The sequence below is a fragment of the Hemicordylus capensis genome, chromosome 3 (genome assembly GCF_027244095.1).
Source record: "Hemicordylus capensis ecotype Gifberg chromosome 3, rHemCap1.1.pri, whole genome shotgun sequence".
NCBI lineage: Eukaryota > Metazoa > Chordata > Lepidosauria > Squamata > Cordylidae > Hemicordylus > Hemicordylus capensis.
The window spans coordinates 60,391,133-60,412,200 of NC_069659.1; the positions used below are offsets into that span (position 1 = coordinate 60,391,133).

At 42.0% G+C, this 21,068-nt stretch overlaps 1 protein-coding gene across 11 annotated transcripts in view; it reads left to right on the forward strand.

The window, feature by feature from the left end:
• The first annotated feature begins 2,327 nt into the window (after positions 1–2,327).
• Positions 2,328–21,068, forward strand: part of PHLDB2 (pleckstrin homology like domain family B member 2) — a 119,535-nt gene continuing 100,794 nt past the window's right edge. For 3 of the 11 annotated variants that reach the window (XM_053307929.1, XM_053307938.1, XM_053307932.1), the window contains exon 1: positions 2,333–2,535. The gene's annotated coding sequence lies outside the window, so the exon portion shown is untranslated. Of the gene's footprint in view, positions 2,536–21,068 lie in introns of all 11 variants that reach the window. The other 8 variants (XM_053307925.1, XM_053307926.1, XM_053307937.1 and 5 more) reach the window with 6 other exon arrangements.

Sequence of the window (21,068 nt, forward strand, 5' to 3'; positions counted from 1 at the left end):
GGAAAGAAAGGAAAGTATTTTTGTAAACATTTGCCATTTGAAAACAACAAACCAGGTTCTTAAGCACTCCTTCACTGAAGGAAAGGGCCCAGTTTCCAAAGATCCTCCCCTACCCGCCAAAAGAAATTATAACTACAATTTTATGTATGTATTTATTTTTCCATTTCTAAACTGCCCTTTGTCCTAAGACCCCAGGGCAGTGTACAAAAGTCTCAAAACAACAAATGTCAAAAGGTTGCATAAAACACCAGTAAAATTAACAACAAACTGAAAAGAACCAGGCAGCAAGTAAAACCAATTAGAAGGTAAAAGTGTGGGCAAATACTACTACAAATATTTATATACCGCTTTTCAGTTTACACATAAAAATACATATAAGAAAGAAAGGAGGGTTCCCTGTCCCAAAAGGGCTCACAATCTAAAAAGAAACACAAGGTAACCATCAACAGTCACTGGAGGGATGCTCTGCTGGAATTGGATAGGGCCAGTTGCTCTCCCTCCCCCTGCTAAATAAGATCATCATCAGCACATTAAAAGGTGCGTCTTTGCTCAGTTAGCAGGGGCTTAGGAATGTCTGTACTTGAAACACATGGAGAGATGAGAAAGCACGGGCTTCATCTGCGAGAGCATTCTACAATCTGGGGCTATCACCACGGACAAGTAAGTTTAAAACGTGATGTAGGCACATGTTGTTAGTGATATAGGATTGCAGGCTGTGTCCCCACCCCTGTAAAACGTCCTGTGGGTGCCCTTGTGTGTATGTGTAGATATTGTTATGAGTAATTACTGTTCTTGTTAGTCAATAAAAGTTTGTATTTCACCTGAAAGTGGTTTTCTTGTATCCTACCTATGTCAGCAATCATTTTTCAATATTTTCTATAAAACAGATGGCAGGACCTTGATGTGAGCATTGGTCACACAAGGCACAAATGACAATTACAATGAGAATGCAGAAACGACCATTTGGAATTCTTTTTTAAAGCTGCAACAGTAGTTACCTTCATCTTTGTGTGTGTGACTCTTGCAGTTTAGCAGAAGGATTGGAAGTGGGCCTCTTTCGAGAGCAAGAATTTCAAGCAGATGAACTTCTGCCAACCTCTCCCTGAAGTGATACTGAATAAAGTGTTGCCTCCTGACAGAGTCAGCTTAGCAGACTTCCCCAGAGCCCAACTTGTATACAAAGCAGACAGTCCACCATGTCCTCAAGTCTCTGTAAAAGAGGGGCAAATAAACACAGCTGGATTCCTGACGAGCTGGGCGACAGGACGCAGTCGCAGATATCCTTTTCCTGTGAGTCTGACTGACTCCAGAGAGTCCAGACCAAGCTAGAGAGGAAGAGGAGGAGGGGAAAGCCTTCTGAGGCTGTACTAAGACATCCCTCCGCCCGACCTTCCTTTCAAAGCCCAGCACTATTTTTGCTGATGTCACCGATAGGAAGCTGACTCATGATGGATAACTAACTGTTGTGCTCTGGCTGCCTAGTACCTTTTGCATAACGTTTATGCAAAGTTTACAAGAGATTTCTCAATCTGAAATTCCACCGAAGAATAAAGCCCTCTGGGTACGTTGATCAGCAGAAGAGCGGCATGATGTCACGCGGAGTCGTTCTGAGGGATAATGTATTACAGTCCCGGACTTCAGCCTGCAAATGCGAAGTCGGGTTGCCTGCAAATGTGTGCCTTTTGGCAATGGCTTTCCCGGGGGGGGCACTTAGGCACCTTCTTCTCTGGCATTCACTTAGAAGAGAGAGGAAGACACAAAGTGGCACAGCCGCTGCAGCACCGACTCCTGGCAAGCCATCGCCGCAGGCCCTTGACATTTCCCAAGAAGTGCTTGGAATTAACTCTCCAAAGAGTCTGCGAGGAGGATTTCTCCTGATATCCCGAATGCATACTTTCCTCACAGAGCTCAGTTCCAGAGGGCCGCGCGCGCTAGTCGGTTGCAGCAAACGCAAAAAGAACACTGTGGCACATTAAATACTTAATAGAGAGATGTATACGGATTTTTAAAAGAGTTTTTCTTTTCTTGTGGGGAAAAATAATATTGAATGTCACTAACCCTGTGAGCCCCAAAAAGGAGTCTTGGGGCACCAGATGTATTGTGGCATCGCATCAGCCTTCGAGGACTTTGTCACGCAGCATTAGAAGACATGAAATGGGTTTCTAACCCGCGAGAGTTTACCACATCTGGTGCCACAGGACTCCTTTCTGCGCTCACACAGCTAGTTTCTTTTTTTCTCCCCGCCGCTCCCCTCCCCCCGTCCGGTTCGTCTCTTAGTTCTGCTCCCTAAGCTTTGTCCTGAGGGAACGAACCATTGTAGCGGAGGAGGGGGAGTGGCGCACTTCTGTTGGAGGGCGGAGGTGGGATACCCTGAGGGGCGGGACTGATTGTTGCTTCTGCTGTGCGGCGAGAAGGAGGTGGGTCCTGTCGGAGAGTGGGGAAAGGAGCCGGGGCTGCCTGCTAAGTGCCCGCAAGTGCGTCTGGAGTGGCCGAGGAAGGGGAAGGATGCACAAAAGGCACGCGGGCGTCGAGGCGGTGAGTGAGAGTTGCCTGTGTCCAGCAATTGAGACAGGCTGCTTTGTCCCGCGCGCGTGCGGACGCACATGGAGCAGGGGTGCTGCTGGCTGATGGGAGGGTGCGGGGAGAAGCAGCCCTTTAGGGTAGAAGGAGCAGAAGGCTGATTGTAAGGGGCGCCAAGGCACTGCCGCCGCCTAAGAAAGGTCCGGATAATCCCCTGCGTAGCTTCAAAGGAAACCAGACCCAAACCAAGGGAAAATTAAACTTTGCCCTGAAGTTTCTCAGGGAATGAAGCGTGGGTAGGCAAGGCATCACTGCAACCTACTTTAAAACGCCCGAGCCGCCTCGGTTTCCTTTCATTCTCAACGGCAGACAGATTTGTTTTGTCTTTGTGAGTGGAGATTTACGGGTCGTGTCCGTGCATTAAATCTTGCCCCCCTCCCTTTTATTTAGCAGTCTGCTATGGGTTTGCTTTTTCTACTTTGCACATTGCTGATAAAAGAGTTGCTGAGATTATGCATAAAGCCTCTGCTACGAAAAGAGGGCGAAGAGGTTTGTTTGTTTTTTAAAAGTCTGGGCACTGTTGACTTAATATAACTGTTCCCTTCCGTTGAGAATAATTCACTAGGCTAGGACTTTGCTTAGGAGCCTGTTGTAGTTGAGGGATTAGTGTATGCCTTGAAAGAGATTTTTATGAAAACACAACTAAGCGATTTCCTCTCATGCACTTACTGTTTGTCAGAAGGTACTTCCTCCTGCAGGGTGTCCCTCTTTTGTATGCTCTCCCAATTTATTGTTACCTTTTCATGCCTATAAAACAAACCTTTTTTGTGTGATCTGTTGTCTCTCCCTTTTGGAAACTCAAACACTTCATCTGTGCATTCACAAATAGGAACTGGCTGATGATGCTCTCTTCAGTGTAGAATAGAGAGCTTCTTTTCAGGAAGGAAAAGCCAATGAAGATGTGGTTGTTGTTTTGGTAGGCATGAGCACACTGGTTTTCATGAGGCCACAGAACAAGAGTTAGCATGCATCATCCAAATCACAAAATGCAAATGTTGAACTTTAAACATATTTCAGAGGAATAGCCATGAGAATCTATTACAGCAAACACAGAAAAGAGTTTTGTGGCACCTTCAAGACTGACAGATGGTTTGTGGCATGTTGTGAATTAGAGCCCAATTCCGAATGGCTTGAAGTACTATTCTCAGTTGGAATCCCACAGTTTACCATTTATTTCTTGACTTTATACCCCTGTGTAGACTAATACTTCATTATCGGATGAAGTGGGCTTAATCAATGAACGTTTATGGCATAATTAATCTGTTAATCTTTAAGGTGCCGGTTAGGGGTTTTGTTTTTTGCAAACTTTAACATGTTGAACTCACAGTCAAGTTTAGAAATGGATGAATTCCCCCCCCCCTGCCTCCATGCATAATCAGGAGTGAGTTAGAGAGTCTGCTCCATGTTACTGGTTATATACAAGAAGGCAGTGGTTATTTTGAATCAAGAATATGGAATGTAAGCTCGAGAGTTTACGTTTGATGGGAGAGCCAGTTTGGTCCACTGGAAGGAGATCTGAACTGTGAATTGGGAGGCTGAGATTTAAGTCTCATCTCTTCCAAAATTCAATGGCTTTTGAGGTGACAAGAAGTCCTTTAAGGGGATGTGCAGGTGCCTTGCATCTGTTTTTGCGGTTTCACTGCAGTGTCTGAATGGGAACTGGTGCAGGAGAGAAGCTCATACAGCTTGTGCATCTCCCTCACCCTTCAGACTTCTAGAGAGGAAGCACAAAAGGTGGAAGTGCGAATCACTTCTGATAGTTGTTGTTGTTGTTGTTGTTGTTATTATTACATTTATATCCTGCTCTTCCTCCAAGGAGCCCAGAGCGGTGTACTACATACTTAAGTTTCTCTTTCACAACAACCCTGTGAAGTAAGCTAGGCTGAGAGAGAAGTGACTGACCCAGAGTCACCCAGCTAGTATTATGGCTGAATGGGGATTTGAACTCGGGTCTCCCCGGTCCTAGTCCAGCACTCTAACCACTACAATGTGGCAGTTCTCCTGCCATCTATAAACTAGGCATCATGGTGTGCCACCCCAGAGATTTTATGAAGATATACATAGCTGCCTCTGGCAGTTGGTCCATCTAGCTCAATATTGTCTACACTGACTGGCTTTGGCTCTCTAGCGTTTCAATCAGGAGTCTTTCACAGCGCTCTCTGGAGATGCCAGGCATTGAACATGGGAACTTCTGTGTGTATTCTTCTACTAAGCAACTGTAGTAGTTGCCTCCTGCAGCCTCTTTATAGTAAAATTCATTAAAGAGAAAAAGTGCTATATAAATAAACTGTAGTGGTATAAGTTAAGTGGTTATGTTAAGTGGTGTAACACAAAGTTTGTTCCAATGTGGAAATCTTCTGAGAGTGACAGATCTGATGAAGCATGTCACCCACACTGAGCAGAGCTTGGAATTCAAACATAATTATTGGCTGTCTTGCAGAACTGGGTTAACCATTATGCTAAGTAAGCTGCAGATTCGGGCCACAGCTAGATTTTTGTCCTTGCTCTGATGTTGCTATGTGGGAAGCTGAAAGTATGCCTGCTCCACTGAATGAGCTCTCTTAAATGCCTTGAAACTTAGACCTCCTTCAATATAAAATAGGAAAACTACAGAAATAGTATGAAGTGAGCAAAAATTTAAAATGTTAGTAGCTTCCCCAAGAGGAGAAGTAGAATGGTTATATTCTGTGACTGTGAATTTGTGTGTAAATGTGGCAGAGGTAAAATGGGGCTTTAAAGTTTGATAGATTAATTTATGAGGAAATCCTAAAACACAGGATTATCTTATTACTTGAGATAAGTTTATTTACCCAAATACAGTTACATTTGCATGCTTTCAGCCTGTAGTATAAAATAAACCTATTTTGCATGCTTTCAACTATTTTGCATGCTTTGCATGCTTTCAACTTTCACTTTAGTGCATCTGCTACTTTGGTCATTGTGGAGCATCTTGGGATTCAAATTAGCTTACATGATTGCTTTGTAAGCAGGAGGACCCTGGCCTTCTTGGCATCTAAAACAACATGTTTTATGCTGTAAACTGCCTAGAGACTTCAGCAGTGGGCAGTATACAAATTTATTAAATAAATAAATAACAACATAGTGAATTGTTGTCCCCACCTCTATAGCACATCCTACCTCTGCTGCAGCACACTCCACCAATTTTCTTCCCCTGATTTTCTTCCTTATGCCTCACAATCTCTCCTGGGTTGTAGCTATCACTACTCCTGCTGCTCCTCCTTCTACTAAACTTGTCTTGCTCTCTGGAGAAGGTGGAGAATAAAGGGGAGTCCACAAAGAAGAGTCAGGCTCAGTAGGAGGAAAAGCAACAAACGTGCCAGTCAGGGCATAGCTATCACTGAACAAGAGACAGGGATCAAATGTCCCTGAGCCTCTGAGGGAGAGGGCACCAATGGCTTGCTCTTTGCTTGCTCTCTTGCACCTCTATGATGAAGAAGGAGGCGAGCAGGGGCCAATCTTCACTTTTTGTCCCAGGGCCCACTCCAAACCTGCTGCATCTCTGACGGCAATGGTGTAGTGCTGCTGCCACTGGGTTGAGTAGGGACAGGGAAAGTAGCCCTGTGAAGCTTCTCGTTGGTGGGTTAGCCTAGCAGTACAAATGGCTACATAGTTCAGTCTGATTGGACTACCAAACCACTGAAAGAAATTTAACATGATAATAGTTGCTGGGCTGTGTACAGGTCAACCTAGAACATTTATGACAAAGAGGGAATACGTTCAACTAACCTCTCTTAAAATTGATTCCTGCTTGCTGCTTTGGGAAAGAGAAATGAAGAAAGGAGAAGGTACTATGCCATAGTGCCTTCTTTGATGCAAACTCATTTGAGTTGTTTCTCATCTTTTTTCATGTGGATCCCCCTGCCCATATCCCCTTTTCTCCAATTTGCCAACTGTATAGAAGAAGTAGGGACTGATGGACCATGAGTCTAAAGAAGACAGGCCATGTTTTATCAGAACTCTTAATTCAAACTTTAAAGAACATATTTGGTGTAAATTTCCTAATTCCCAGAACTAGAAAGTAAACATTTTGGAAGAAGATGGGAATATATGTAATACAGGTGCCCTCATTATTCGTGGGATTGTGTTCTCACCTAACGGCACAAATATGGAAACCACCAATAACAAAACTTTACCCCTATAGGAATCCAGGGCTTAGGTTCCTTAAGCTTAAAAAGGGCCAAAAAAGCAGAAATAAAGGGAATAAAGCATGGTGCCTTGCTCTCCAGCAAGGCCCCTCAAAACCTACAAATTCTCAATATATTTTTTTTGAATTTTTGCAAACAACATCGGGGATTGTTTTTTTAAGAGCCACAAAATGGCTCTGTGCTGCAAAATGGCAACTGGAAATGATTTCGGAAGTCATTTCTGGCAGCTTGGGAATCACAAATAAACAAATTTTGCCGGGTTTTTGTTTTAAACGGCAAATAAAGAAACTGGGTCTCCTAGACCCAACCATAGATACATGAATCCGTGAGAACACGAATCATTATCCATGGAAAATGAGGGCCACCTGTACTTCTATGTCAAACTTAAACTTGCTATACTAGAACATAGGAAGCTGCCATATACTGGGTCAGACCATTGGTCTGTCTGGCTCTATATTGCCTTCACAGACTGGCGGTGGCTTCTCCAAGGTTGCAGGCAGGAATCTCTCTCAGCCCTGTCCTGGAGAAGCCAGGGAGGGAACTTGGAACCTAGACGCTCTTCCCAGAGCGGCTCTATCCCCTGAGGGGAATATCTTACAGTGTCACACTTCTAGTCTCCTATTCATATGTAGCCAGGGCAGATCCTGCTTAGCTAAGGGGACAAGTCATGCTTGCTTCCACAAGTCCCGCTCTCCTCTCTACTTAAATGAAATGCATTATTTATAACTTTTCAGAAAAAAATTGACTGTAGTTCTGAAACTTAATAGTATAAATTCCCTATTTTTATTCAGCAATAATTACAAATCCAGCAAGGTGATTATTGTGGAAGTGCAAGTTTCTGCACCCTATGGTATCTGTGTATGTCTTAGTTATCATACTATAAGGAGTCATTAGCATGGTAATGGCTCCTTTTCAGAAACAGAAGCCTCTTTTCTGAACCCATACCTAGTAGCCGCGTCAAATGGATGAGGATTAAGAAATTGAAAGTGGATCCAAACATGGTAAAAGTAATATGGGCTAGAAGTGATGGGCATTTGTTAGTCTTTGTGGAAAGAAAGATAGATAGCTGTGGTGGATGGTTTATGTAACCTATTCAGTAATGATACTGGGAATGACCAATGAGGTACCCATGTTTGTGGATGACACCAAATTATTCAGGTTGGTAAAAACCCAAGAAGACTGTCAAAAGCTGGTGAATGGGCATCAAAATGAATTTCAGTGCAAGCATAAAGTAGTTAATGTTTGGGCAAAAAACCCATCTTCACATATACTATACTCTGATGATAACTGAACTGGTTATGACTACCCAGGAAAAGGTTTTTGGAGTTCTGGTGCACTGCTTCACTGGAAAAAAAAATCAACCTGTACAGCAAAGTGGAAAAGGCAGATTCTATGTCAGGACTTAATTATACAAGGAATGGAAAATAAAACTGCCAGTATTGTAATGCCTCTCTCTCTCTGTGTGTGTGTGTGTGTGATATATCTCAATTTTTATACTGCCCTTCCAAAATTGGTTCAGGGCAGTTTACAAATAAAACAAAGACAGTTAAAATCAATCAACAATTAAAAATATAAAATACCATAAAACAATTAAACAATAAAATAGTTTAAAACCCTGAAAAACAGGTACATTAAAACCGCTTTATAACAATTAAAAAACCCTGGGCCAGGCCAAACAGATAGGTCTTAAGGGCTCTCTTAAAAACCAATAAAGAGTTCAAATTACAGATTTCTGCAGTGAGCACATTCCACAGTCCAGGAGCGGCTACAGAGAAGGCCCGCCTCTGAGTTGCCACCAGACATACCGGTGGTAACTGGAGACGGACCTCCTCTAATGACCTTAACGTGCGGTGGGGATCATACAGAAGAAGGCACTCTCTAAGGTAACCTGGACCTAAGCCATTCAGGGCTTTAAAGGTAATAACCAGAACTTTGTATTTTGCCCGGGAACATATCAGTAGCCAGTGCAACTGTTTCAAAACAGGCATAATATAGTCTCTCCGAGTTGTCCCAGAGACCAGTCTGGCTGCCACGTTTTGAACTAACTGAAGTTTCCAAACTACATGCAAAGACAGCCCCATGTAGAGTGCATTGCAGTAGTCAAGCCTGGAAGTTACCAGCTGGTGCACCACTGTTTTGAGGTTGTCCTCTTCAAGGAATGGATGCAGCTGTCGAATCAGCCAAAGCTGATAGCACTTCTGGCCATGGCCTCTACCTGGGATACCAGGGTGAGGCATGGGTCCAGTAGTACTCCCAAGCTGCGTACCTGCTCCTTCTGGGGGAGTGTAACCCCATCCAGCACAGGGAGATCTAACTCACCCCTCAGATTCTGAGCCTCTACAATGAGCGTCTTGCTTGGATTCAGCTTCAATTTGTTATCCCTTATCCAGACCATTACTGCCTTTAGGCAGGCATTTCGCGAATGAACACCATTCCTGATGGTGAAGATGAAAAGGAGTAGATTTGGGTGTCATCAGCATACTGATAACACCCTGCACCAAATCTCCTGATGATCTCACCCAGCGGTTTCATGTAGATATTAAAAAGCAAATATTTTAAAATATTTGGTTCGGCCCCATTTGGTGCAGTTTTATTGCACCAAGTGTCTACCTTCCTTTTCTTTTTAGACTGGACCTTTTTGGGACAGAGAATCATCTGATTCCCTTTTTCTATGTAAACTGTTTTGAGGATGTTTTTTTCTTGAAAAAGCAATATATAAATATTCTTAATAATAATAATTTGGAAAAAATGTGAACAGTTCTTTTTTGGCCATCACAAAAAGATATTGCAGACCTGTAAAAATATCAAAGGTGAGGAAAGTGTAACATATTGGAAGCTTTTTAATTTTGAAGAAAAATATTACTAAGGAAAGAATGAGAGAGGTTTATAAAGTTATGATTGGTTTGGATAAAGTGTACAGAGATATTTTTTTCTCCATCTCATAAGACTAGCACCCTGATTACCTTTTGAACTGATTGGTGGTAGACTCAAGTCCATTAGACTAAAAAGATAAGTCCATTAGACTAAAAAAAGAGAGTCTAGACTCAAAAATAAGGTGATAGACTCAAGATAAGTCCATCTTGAGTCTACCACCTTATTTTTGAGTCTATACTTTTTTTTTAGTCTAAAAGTAAGTACTTATCAAGACAACACAAAGTAACTTGTGGTATTAGCTTCTGTGTGTTATGGTGGTGGCCACTTGCTTTGCTGGCTGCAAAAGAATTGGAGGAATTTGTGGAAGAATGCATTCTCATTTAGTCGCAATAACCCAAAAGAATCTCCATGTTGAGAGCCAATGTACCTCTGAATAACAGATGCTGGGGGTAAATAAGAGAGGAAGGCTGTCACCTTTATGACCTGCTAGTGAACACATCTATCTGTCCACTGTTGGAAACAGGATGCTTGGTAAATGAGCATGCCCTAATCATAGGAACATAGGAAGCTGCCTCATACGGAGACATACCATTGGTCCATCTAGCTCAGTATTGTCTATATTGCCTGGCCTCAGCTCTCCAAGTTTTCAGGCAGAAATATTTCCCAGCCCTACCTAGAGATGCCAGGAATTGATGGCAATGATGGTAGTTCAGAAAGAGCTGGAGAGACACTGTCCTGACTTATAGTGTCCTTAATTACCTGGATCCAGTGTACCATAAGAGTGCCTCCACTATAGATGCAGGTAACATAAAAAGTACTTCCAGCGGCATGTGTGAAAATGCATATGAAATTATATGTGTTTCCAAGGGTGGATGCTCTACAACTGAGAAGGAGCCATCAAGAACGGCTTCTTTTTGTAGTATGATAAAATGAATGTATGGGACGCACTATAGAGGGTACCTATTTACCCTCCATGCACTTGATAAGTACAGTGAGGTAGAGTTCAAGAGCATTTTTACATGAGATGTTGTATTTAGGCATGGTTTTTTTAATATGGAAAAAGAAAATCTGTATAATGGAAATATAATGCTTAAGTTGATTAAAACCAATATGGTTCTCTTCTATCAGTAATGATGTATAAACTTGTCTTCTGCTGAGTTAGACCACTGGGACATCTAGGTCAATTTTGTCTATACTGACTGGCAGCAGTTTTCCAGACTTTCAGAATGGGGCCTTCCCCAGACTACCAGGAGAGGCCAGAGAATTGAATGTGGGCCTTTCTGCGGACAAAGCATATGCTCTGCTTCTGTTATAGCCCCTCCCTCTTGTCATTCTTTCCTCTTGTCATTCCTCCTTATATGCACGCAAATAGCCCATAAGGAGTTCAAAAATACATTTAATATGATGAGTAAAATGTGCTGAGAGTGACATTTGGGTTGGCTTTTGTGACTGAAATTAATGCTGAGGGTTCATAGGAATTGTTGGGTATCTTATAGATTTATCTTGAAGTATGTGTTCTTTATCAGCTGCAGTGGCGCAGCGGGGAAGCATCTCACCTAGGGAGTAAGAGGCTGTTAGTTCGAATCCCTGCCGGTGTGCTTCCCAGACTGTGCCTAGTAAATATATATTTGTAGTCACCTGCATTGGGCAGCAGCGATATAGGAAGGTGCGGGAGGCAGATGCTCACTCAGTGACAACAGCGGAGGCATCATCTCAGACTTCCCGGGAAAAAGGCAATGGTAAACCGCTTCTGTATTCTACCAAGAAAACCACATGGCTCTGTGGTCGCCAGGAGTCGACACTCACTTGACAGCACAATCTTTCCTTTCTCTATGTGTTCTTTAGATGATGATGATTTGTTTGTTTGTTTATTGGCTGGTTTTAAAACTGTTGCAAGATAAGATGGGTTACAAATCCAGTTTAAAAACATAAATTTAACAGTCACGTTTAGGTAGTTGAAGATTTGAATGTGAAGCCTGAATTGACTCCTGAATTTATTGCTCCAGCCTAGGAATGAATTGCTTGTTCTAGAGTTGTCTTATTGACATTTATAGGACTTGTATGAGACCATTCTAGAGTAAGTGGCTTGATAATTGCAATATGTTGTGTTAGTTGATGCTTGCCATTCTGTCACTGATGAGGCTTACTTGCATTTGGCACCACTGAAATTGTAGTTCTGGCTCTGATTAAAATGCTTTGACTGAGTCGTATGAAACTACAAAATAGTCAAACATATTCTAATTGCTATCTTAGTTAGATTGTAAGCATATGGCATTGGAGAGGGGGGAAACGAGATGCGGGGTACTTAAAACTGTGGATAAAATGGTTAAAGGAAAAAAATTGAATAAGTTTACGATCTTAGGCACTCTTTCTTGAAAGTAAGCTCAATTGAACTGAGTGGGGTTTATTTCCAAGTGAGCTTTTATAGAATAAGGCTGCAAATCTTGGAAATGTTCCTCCAAAAAGAAACCAAAAGTATTGTTCAGTGCTTTGATGGTGGAGAAAAACAAGGATTTTACAAGTGTGCTTGTATCCAAAACATGAAAGACTGATTTTTTAAAAAATCAAACTAACAACAATAAAAGATGGAGATGAAATAGTTAAAGTAATATAAGAACACACACACCCCAATGATGTCCAAATTCCACCCCCACTTTTGCCCTTAGTTCAGTTCAGTTGCTGTTGAGATGGTCAGACGTTGGGGAAACAAATACAAAGTGGTATAATGGTGCCATTTGTCTCCTCAGTTCCTGTAACAATAAGCAGTGATTAAAATTATTCCCCAGTAGAGTGTGTGTATCTACCTACCTACCTATCACCTATTTTAAGCAGGGTTGCAATCTTTAACTGATCACTCATGTAGATTATTCAATTCCAAACTAAAAAGGCAGTCAAATTAATGTATCAACAATGTTTTTTTTTAAAAAAGAAGTTAATTATTTTAAATATAAGTGGCTTATATGCAGATTTACATTGCCTATGACAAAAATGTTTCATGCATGCAATGGGGAGAGGGGGAGGGGTGATCTTTGCCAGTCTCTCCTTACCTCTGAAACTCATTGTGCTCCCCCCAAAAATGACCCTGGGGACCCTCCAGGACATATCTTTAGGAAGCACAGAGGGCTGTATAAGGAAGTGGGGTTTTGGCAAACATGGCCTCTTCACCATTGTGTGCATCTTGAGAAACGGGCGCAGCTGGTGTATCAGAAACCAGGGAGAGGTGTGAATCCAGAAGTACTCCCAGACTGCGAACCTGGGAGAGGCGTGAATCCAGAAGTACTCCCAGACTGCGAACCTGTTCCTTTTGCGGAAGTGTGACCCCATCTAGAACAGGTAGATCACAATAGTCTCTAGAGTTCTGACCCCGCACAATAAGTACCTCCGTCTTATCTGGATTCAGCTTCAGTTTATTCTCCCTCATCCAGCCCATTACTGCTTCCAGGCAAGCATTTAGGAAGGATATGCCAGCTCCTGAAGAAGTTGACATGGAGAAGTAGATCTCAGTGTCATCAGTGTACTGGTAACACCCAGATCCAAATCCCCTGATGATCTCTCCCAGCGGTTTCATGTAGATGTTAAAAAGCACTGGAGAAAGTATGGTGCCTTGAGGGACACCATACTTAAGCTCAGATTTTGAAGAGCAACAATCGACACCATCTGGAATCTCCAGTCGACACCATCTGGAATCTGTCCCAGAGGTAGGAGCGGAACCACTGTAAAACAGTGCCTCCCACCCCCAACACTCTCAGATGTTCCAGAAGGATACTATGTTTGATAGTATCAAAAGCCGCCAAGAGAACCAAAAGGACCAACAGAGTCACACTTCCTCTGTCCATTGCCAATTGGAGATCATTCATCAGGCCGACCAAGGCGCTCTCCACCCCATAGCCCGCCTGAAAACCAGTTTGAAATGGGTGTAGAATTAGATAATCAGGATCCTCCAAGACGGCCTGGCGCTGAGAGGCCACCACCCTCTCAATTACCTTGCCCAGCCATGGAAGGTTGGAAACAGGCCTATAATTGCTCAACTCTGAGGGATCTAATGCAGGCTTCTTTAGAAGAGGTCTAGTGATTGCCTCCTTAAGATAAGGAGGCATCCTTCCCTCCCTCAGAGAAGCCAGTGGTTTATTTGGTTCTGCTCTGTCCCCTTCTGTTTTATCTGAATCTTCCACACCCTTGCACCTTATGGGATGGCATTTGCCGAACTGCATACTGCCCAGATCCTGTTGGCTATTCCCCAGGTGTCATTTAAAAAAGGTTCTTTGCAACCTTTTTGATTTTAAGTGCCAGCAGTCTGGTTCCATCATGGTTCAAGTGCAGCCCATCCCTTTTGTACAGTCCTTGCTTCCCCCCAAATGTATCCCAGTGCCTAACGAATCTAAACCTCCCTCCCGGCACCAACGTCTCATCCATGCATTGAAACCCCTCAGTTCTGTACCTGCGTGTGGAACAGGTAGCATTTCTGAGAATGCTACCTTGGGGGTCCTGGACTTCAATACGCTACCTATCTGCCTAAATTTGGTTTTAGTTGATTAATATTTTAATAATATATATATTAAATCAATTGAAATGATATTTCTTGAGATGAATGACCTCAGAACGGCAATACATTTGCTGGTTACTTCCAGACTGGACTTCTGCAATGCACTCTATGTGGGGCTGCCTTTGTATGTAGTCTGGAGACTGCAGTTGGTACAGAATGCGGCGGCCAGATTGGTCTCTGAGTCATCTCAGAGAGACCATATTACTCCTGTTTTGAAAGAGCTACATAGGCTGCCAATAAGTTTCCGGGCAAAATACAATCTGCTGGTAATTACCCATAAAACCCTAAACAGCTTAGGCCCTGGGTTTTTAAGAGAACTTCTTCGCCATGAGCCCCATCACCTGTTGAGATCTTCTGGAGAAGTAAGTCTACAGTTTCCACTGGCTCATCTAGTGGCTACTTGAGGACGGACCTTCTCTATTGCTGTCCCTGGGCTTTGGAATGTGCTCCCTCTTAAGATAAGAGCCTCCCCATCTCTGGTAACCTTTAAAAAGGCACTGAAGACATATTTGTTCTCCCAGGCTTTTAATTAGATTTATAGTTTTAATACTTGTAATGTTGAGTTTTAAATTATTTTAATGTTTGTTCATATGATTTTAATTGTAAACTGCCCAGAGGCGCAAGTTTTGGGCAGTAGAGAAATAGGTTAAAGAAATAAATAATAAACATTTATTTATATTATTTATATACTACCTGACTCTGAAGGCTCTAGGCAATTCACAATGATTTAAAATGATTAATCCATCATCTAGGATTTCTTTAATTGGGTGACCCCATTTTAAGCAATAGATAAAATATTTTTTGTAATGGTTGCATATTTCAACATAGTGGAACCCTTCTGGACTGTGCTTGTTTATTAATTCATTACATATGACAAATTTTACCACATTTGGTGGATATAGACTCACAAAAACATCACACAACTGAATAACCACAGCTTCCAGAAATGTGGGATTCAGGGGAAAAACAAAAAAAGAACCCAACCAGAATTGAGTGGTAGCAGTTCAAGGCCTGTTTTAATACTGGCATCTCTCATTTTAGAAAACACATGTCTTTGAAATGCTCCAGATCTGTAGCGGGGTAAAAAAAGCAATGAACACTTGTGGTCAAAATATGGAAAAATGACCAGACACAAATGGAACAAGATTAAAAGAAAACTGAAGGAAATTGGGTGAGGGTGGGGATTAAGAGTGAGAGATATTTAATGTGGCAGTGGATTAGCATCCAAGTAAAACACCTGGAGGATAATTGATCTAGAAGAGAGACTAGAAAGAGAGACAGAAAGAAACAGTGGCATTGCAATTGGAGGCATACGTATTAGAAGGAAAGCAAGACAGAGAGAACATGAAAACCCTGGAGCTGTTAGGATTTGCATATATATCTTTGCATTCATTCCTTTCCTTTTGTGGAAACTCCCAATACTCTTCATAGATCCAAATATATATCTTGTAGAGGAGAACTCCAGGGGGCAGACTTGTTAGCCTTTGAAGCAAAAGCATTAGAGAGTCCTGTAGAATCTTGAATATTAACAGATTTGTGTGGCAGAAGTTTTCATGGGCTAGAGCCCACTCCTTTAGATTAGTGAAATTAATGTTGGCAGTCAGTAGGGCTGTCTTTTGTGAAGCCCAGACTGAAAATAGTTTGTGGGATCCCCATGATGAACCTGTATTGTTTTGGTCATGCCAGAACCGGAAGAGTCTCTAGCATTGTTAAGACTATATATTAAAAAACAAGGTGTACATGAGTACCGCGTACAGAAGTCCTGCCCGCAGCACGTGAGCACCCCTTCTCTGTGCGTTCTTCACAGTTATGGCATTTGTCTGAAGAGGCAAATGCCATAAGACTGATGGCAGGGTTTCTGTGATTGGCAGGCAGGGGTGCACCAGCCTGTTGATCATTGAGATACCACTATCAAACTTAGGGCGGTTGCCTCTTAAGACGAACACCGTAACTGTCAAGAGCCTGTGGGAGGGTGAGTGACATGCTGCGGGTGGGATTTCCAGACATGCTCTGGGCTCTGGACTCGTGTACACCATCCTTCTAAAACAACATCATCTGAACAGGGCTGCTGTTGCTGTGCTACAGTGTGAGGACCCCGTAAGTGCAGGGCCCTGGGTGACCAACTCAGGTATGGGACCCTGGGTGACTAGAAGCACTGCAAAAGATAGGTGTGCCCAGTCCACACACTGGCCGACATATTTCATCACACAACATTGGCAGTACAGACTGGTCTGTGGAATCACACAAGAGTTAGAAGTATTGTGCTGCAGCACAGTTACCTGGTGATTTAGAAACCTCTTGTGTGGAACCGGTCAGCCATTAGATCCAGTCAAAAGAGTTAAACATTCCAGTTTGAATGGATATGACCCATTCTCAAGTGGTAGGAAATTGGAAAAGCAAGGTGAAAAGTCTACATAAGCAGTCTGAAGAGGGAGAATGGCTTTCTGAAGTGAGAACAACACAGTCTTGTGACCAATATATTTATTCTAACATCAGCTTTTATTTTGGCATTATCGTACCATTCATCCTAAACGTGGGAAGAGGGAAATGAGTGTGCACCAGCTAGCACACTCCTGTGAAAATGCATCTCTCTATTCATATCTCCGTTGTCCTTGGGTTCTTCAGTGTGTGCCTGTTAGGTAAATTATTTAGCAAAAGAAATAATGTCACTCTTTGTTAAAAGGCACAGCTCTTCCAGTGTTCCACATGATTTCCTCTGAGGAAAAGATAAAGTCATAAGAGCTTCCTCTGCTGGTCTTTTTCCACACCAGAAAACCTGCAGTGTTACAAGGACTCTAGTTTCCAATAACAAATGTGAATCATGTATAGAGTAGACATTATGACTTTAAAAGATACCTGATATTTGGTGTTAAGTTGCCCCTTTGGAAGCACAAAGTCTAGAATTTCCACTGTAGTACTAGCTCTACCAGAGAGTTAAACCTGTAACTGTCCAATAGACACTGATCTAATCTTTAAAAAACAAAAAACAAAACCCATATACCTGAGATGTAACTTATCCTTTACTGCAGTGGATTAAAGATTTGGTCTCTGGCAACTGTTGTACTTGAAGCTTGCTCACAATCAGGGGAAACCTGAGGTAGGGGCTTACATTACAGCACAGCACCCCACCAATCCAAGAGTGCGGCATGCATGCTCAATCTGTGCATTTCCAAACCACGTCCACGTTGCTAACTGACTCACAAAGGCTCTATCGCCACTAACGACAGCATAAGCAATTAGGGTATCACAAAAAAATTGATATTGGCACCTAGAAGAGAGGATTTTGGGGGGGGGTCTTTTAGAATTATTCCATGCATGAGACTGTTCTGTGATTATTGTAGTCATATTGGGCAGCAAAATGCATATTGCTTAGACACATGAAATTAAGGAAGTGTGCCATATGGGATGTTTTTGGCCGATCCATCATTCTCAGCTGTCTTTGGCATGGTGCTTGCATTTATATCTTCTATGCATTAAAGGTAAAGAACTTCTTGTTCTGCTGTGCTGGTGTCAGTATGCCACATTTCACTTGTAATGTGATTGTAAGGATTTATAATTAATAAAAAGCAGAGTAATGAAATACAGTTTTGTGAGCTAAACTGTCAGACCCATCCCAACTCAGATATGGGCAGGAAGTTCAGTCTGTATTTCTGCATTGCACAGACAGCAACTTCTGTTCAGAGGTAAATTGATTTTCTTTAATTTTCACATGTTCAAGTATTTTGTTCCCCATTTATAGTATTTTTGTCTAGTATGTTAAAGTTCAAGTGTTAATAGAGAAGGTGAAAAATGAACCCTACTGATTGTGGGTAACAGTAGTTGCCTACCCAACCAGCCTGTTCAACCAAAATACTTCCTCTTTCCTCCTCTGCTACCCTCTGTCTAGTGAAGTAGAACGACTTCTTGGCAAACCCTTCTCCTTCACTTTCAGTCCAGGAGTTGAAACAAACACAAAACCAGTTCAGAGAAGTTTTTCAGCAAATCTGAACCTAAAATCTTCTTTTTGTCTCAAACCTGAATCAGAACAGATTCCCTAAACACAAAAGTGGTGACCATTTCAATACCAGATTAGTAAGGTTAACCAAATAGGGTACAGTTATAGAGTCACAAAGGGACACCTCAGTGGCGTAGTTTGTGATGATGTCATCCACCCTGATCCAGGATGGCGGAAGTGTAAACATTTGGGGTGCAAGTGGGCTAACTTGTGAAACGCTTAACCAATTAGAACCAAATTTGCTACAGTTTTAGGGACACATAGGGATGCCCAAATGGTATGGTGTGTGTGATGATGTCATCTACTCCAGTTCAAGATGGCAGCCACATTAACATCTGAGATGCAAGCAGGCTAATTTGTGAACTGTCTAACCAGTTTAAACCAAATTAGGTACAGTTGCAGTGAGTGACACATAGGGACGTCTCAACAGTTTCGTTTGTGATGATGTAATCCACCCCAGTGCAAGATGGTGGACGTGTAAACATTTGAGGCGCAAGTGGGCTAACTTGTGAACTGCTTAACCGATTTGAACCAAATTTGCTACAGCTGTAGGGATACATAGGGATGCCTCAATGGCATGGTGTGTGATGATGTCATCCACTCCAATCCAAGATGGTGGACACATGAACATCTGAGGTCTAATTTGTGGGCTAATTTGTGGACAGTCTAACCGATTTGAACCGAATTGGGTACAGTTGCAGTGAGTGACACACAGGGACACCTCAGTAGTGTAGTTTGTAATGATGTCATCCACCCTGAACCAAGGTGGTGGATGCATGAACATTTAAGGTGCAAGGGATCTAACTTGTGGACCTCTGTTTGAACCAAATTTAGTCCAGTTGTAGAGACAGTGAAAGGAAAGTAGGCTGATTAGTTCTTACTAGAACAACTTGTTATTTTATGTTTTAATGCTGTGTTGTGAGCCACCCAGAGAACAATTTGTTATGGGATGGGTAACAAAGTGGTTTTTTGCTGCTGCTGCTGGCACATAGTCTACCACTATGGGAACCACTGTTGGTTTCCATAGTGAACAACAGAAAAGGAGGGAAGGAAGCAGGGTGTCTGTTAACACAAACTTGTTTGCTTTGATTGACAAGTATCTTTCTCCTTTCTTCCACTACATAATCTTCTTTTAAAAAGCTCACAATTTTAGAGTCACTTCTGTATGAATTTGTCTTTCAACATTTGGCAGCTTTCAACTCTACCACTTCCTTTTGGCTTGGGAAAAGGACAGTCATCATAGATATAGTTATGCAAGTATATTAAATACTCTGCATAATCCAAAATTATAACAGTGCTGTAAGGATTTAATTCTGTGTCGGATGTAAGGGGTCTCTCCTGCAGTTGTGAAGTGGAAACAACAAAGTGGTTTAACTTCATCAACCGTTCACTATTGCCTAGGAAACAATGCAACATTCGTACCAGATATGTTATACCTGCAGAGCCAGAGCATGAATGTTATAGATTTCAGCCTTGATTTATAACCTCATTTGAGATCAACATTTCTAAGTATCCTAAGAATATTATTTAAAAGTTCAGTTTACCCTCTTATTACTTTATGCAATGTAAGCACAATAATTCTTCCCCTTAGACTTTGAAAACAGGATATATTCTATTCTTGATTCAGAAATCTTCATTTAGAAATTGTGCACGAAGACCTTGGCAAACATCCAGACTAGTGAAGTGCTGGCTGTGTGATCCTCAGGGACATATTTTGGGAATAATAGTTGGCTCTGGAGGGAAGGGGGAAGCAGTGAAAATTGTCCCTCCGCATAGCATGTGTGTAGTGTTGCTGCATGCATACTTCATTAATCTTGATCTTAGCGCTTGTTTCTTGTGTATATCTCCAAGTAAAGGGGTGTAGAGAGGAAGATAAAGCAATAATCATATCCTGTTTATAAAATGCGTAAAATTAGTAGGCACTATACAATAATCTTTTAGAAAGCTAGTCAGCTAAGATTTATATTCATTCATTCATTCATTCATTTACATTTTATAGATCGCATCTGGTTCCAGTGGAGTTAATGGCAGAATAGTTCAGTGGAAGGAAAACCACTGGTAGGGAAAGAAAGGATTTTGCTACAAATAAGGGGTGGAGCCACCACTGAATGGACGGGTTCAAAGAACCCAAGGAAGGGCCGCGCAAGCCCTCTGGAGCACATTCCCAGCCAGCATTGCCTGGCTGGGTGCATTTATTTCCCTTTCTCTCCCTCACTGGCTGGGAATGTGCTCTGGAGGGCTTGTGTGGGCTGTCTGGCAATCAGACCACACCCATGTGTGTGTGTGATGTCATGCTCAAGGGGCATGACTGGCACATACAGTGGGGCTGCTGGGGAAGAACCTGTGCCTCTGTTCCCTGGCTCCACCACTGCTACAAATACTTCACAGACAAGAGAAAGAGAGAAAAGTAAGTTAATAGAAATACAAAGTTAGAAATTTGTTGGCATAAACACAGTAGAACATAAAGTTTAGACCTTAATTTATTTAAATGATCTACTGAAAGCAAGGGTTTGCACCATTAAATATGTGGGCTTAGTTGCAGTTCATCAGTATTTTATAACTCTTCAGTTCAGTTCCGGTTCACACTTAATGTTATAAAGTGATTTGGTGACACGTTCAGACACTTTGTACTGGTTTTGAACTGGTTTATATACATTTTATGCAGAAACTATACGGAAGTGAATGCAATGATAACCAATTAATTTGAGAATGGAGAAAACAATCGAAATCATTTTGTAGTAGTCATATGTTGGTATACCATCATTGTTAATTTTTATCAGAATTACTTACATGGCCATAGTACTGAGCAGATGTAATTGTATCAGCAACCCTAATTATGAGACATGAAAGAATATTTCTATGGCCAAAAAGGCAGACACAGATTTACTGTGGCTTTCTCTTAAAAGAGTGT